This window comes from Triticum urartu, chromosome 3, assembly GCF_003073215.2.
Source record: "Triticum urartu cultivar G1812 chromosome 3, Tu2.1, whole genome shotgun sequence".
NCBI classification, from domain to species: domain Eukaryota; kingdom Viridiplantae; phylum Streptophyta; class Magnoliopsida; order Poales; family Poaceae; genus Triticum; species Triticum urartu.
Window position 1 is genome coordinate 735,386,970 of NC_053024.1, and position 2,782 is coordinate 735,389,751.

Below are 2,782 nucleotides of genomic sequence, written 5' to 3' on the forward strand. Positions count from 1 at the left end.
ACCTGTCCCGGGGGGCCACATGGGCTGTAGGGGGTGCTCCTTGGCCTAGATGGGCCAAGGGCACCAGCCCCAAAAGCCCATGCGCCTAGGGTTCCACTTAAGGGAAGAGTCCCAATGGTGGAAGGCACCTCTAGGTGCCTTGGGGGGGGGGGAGGGAAACCTCCCCTTGGCAGTGGCACCTAGGAGATTGGATCTCCTAGGCTGGCGCAACCCCCCCCCCCCTTGGCCCTCCTATATATAGTTGAGGAGAGGGAGGACTTCATACCTCAGCCCCTGGCGCCTCCCTCTCTCCCCGTTACGTCTCTCTCTCATAGTATAGGCGAAGCCCTGCTACTGTGACGCCCTGCATCCACCACCACGCCGTCGTGCTGCTGGATCTTCATCAACCTCTCCTTCCCCCTTGCTGGATCAAGAAAGGAGGAGACGTCATCCGCTCCGTACGTGTGTTGAACGCGGAGGTGCCGTCAGTTCGGCGCTTGGTCATCGGTGATTTGGATCACGTCGTGTTCGACTACATCAACCCCGTTCTTTGAACGCTTCCGCTCGCGATCTATAAAGGTATGTAGATGCATCCAATCACTCGCTGCTAGATGAACTCATAGATGGATCTTGGTGAAACCGTAGGAAATTTTTTTGTTTTCTGCTATGTTCCCCAACAGTGGCATCATGAGCTAGGTCTATGCGTAGTTCTCTTGCGCGAGTAGAACACAATTTGTTGTGGGCGTAGATGTTGTCAACTTTCTTGCCGCTACTAGTCTTATCTTGCTTCAACGGTATTGTGGGATGAAGCGGCCCGGACCAACCTTACACGTATGCTTACGTGAGACCGGTTCCACCGACTAACATGCACAAGTTGCATAAGGTGGCTGGCGGGTGTCTGTCTCTCCTACTTTAGTTGGAGCAGATTTGATGAACAAGGTCCTTATGAAGGGCAAATAGAAGTTGACAAATCACGTTGTGGCTTTCACGTAGGTAAGAAAACGTTCTTGTTAGAACCCTACTTCAGCCACGTAAAACCTGCAACAACAATTAGAGGACGTCTAACTTGTTTTTGCAGCAAGTGCTTTGTGATATGATATGGCCAAAGTTGTGATGAATGATGAATGATCTATATGTGATGTATGAGATGTTCATGCTATTGTACAAGGAATCACAACTTACATGTCGATGAGTATGACGGTGACAGGATGATCATGGAGCCCCAAGATGGAGATCAAAGGAGCTATGTGATATTGGCCATATCATGTCACTATTATTATTTGATTGCATGTGATGTTTATCATGTTTTGCATCTTGTTTACTTAGAACGACGGTAGTAAATAAGATGATCCCTTACAACAATTTCAAGAAGTGTTCTCCCCTAACTGTGCACCGTTGCTACAGTTCGTCGTTTCGAAGCACCACGTGTTAATCGGGTGTGATAGATCCTTACGTTCACATACAACGGGTGTAAGACAGTTTTACACATGCAAAAACACTTAGGGTTAACTTGACGAGCCTAGCATGTACAGACATGGCCTCGGAACACAGAGACCGAAAGGTCGAACACGAGTCGTATGGAAGATACGATCAACATGAAGATGTTCACCGGCGATGACTAGTCCGTCTCACGTGTTAATCGGACACGGCCTAGTCGACTCGGATCGTGTAACACTTAGATGACTAGAGGGATGTCTAATCTGAGTGGGAGTTCATTAATAATTTGATTAGATGAACTTAATTATCATGAACTTAGTCTAAAATCTTTACAATATGTCTTGTAGATCAAATGGCCAACGTTGTATTCAATTTCAACGCGTTCCTAGAGAAAACCAAGCTGAAAGACGATGGCAGCAACTATACGGACTGGGTCCGGAACCTGAGGATCATCCTCATAGCTGCCAAGAAAGATTATGTCCTACAAGCACCGCTAGGTGATCCACCCGTCCCACAGAACCAAGACGCTATGAATGCTTGGCAGACACGTACTGATGACTACTCCCTTGTTCAGTGCGGCATGCTTTACAGCTTAGAGCCGGGGCTCCAAAACCGTTTTGAGAGACATGGAGCATATGAGATGTTCGAAGAGCTAAAAATGGTTTTTCAAGCTCATGCCCGGATCGAAAGATATGAAGTCTCCGACAAATTCTTCAGCTGTAAGATGGAGGAAAATAGTTCTGTCAGTGAGCACATACTCACTATGTCTGGGTTACATAACCGCTTGACTCAGCTGGGAGTTTATCTCCCGGATGACGCGGTCATTGACAGAATCCTCCAGTCGCTTCCACCAAGATACAAGAGCTTTGTGATGAACTTCAATATGCAGGGGATGGTAAAGACCATTCCTGAAGTATTTGCTATGCTGAAATCAGCAGAGGTAGAAGTCAAGAAGGAACATCAAGTGTTGATGATGAATAAAACCACTAAGTTCAAGAAGGGCAAGGGTAAAAAGAACTTCAAGAAGGACGGCAAGGAAGTTGCTGCGCCCGGCAAGCAAGCTGTCGGGAAAAAGTCAAAGAATGGACCCAAGCCTGAGATAGAGTGCTTTTATTGCAAATGGAAGGGTCACTGGAAGCGGAACTGCCCGAAATACTTAGCGGACAAGAAGGTCGGCAACACCAAAGGTATATTTGATATACATGTAATTGATGTGTACCTTACCAGTGCTCGCAGTAACTCCTGGGTATTTGATACCGGTGCCGTTGCTCATATTTGTAACTCACAGCAGGAGCTGCGGAATAAACGGAGACTGGTGAAGGACGAGGTGACGATGCACGTCGGGAATGGTTCCAAGGTCGATGTG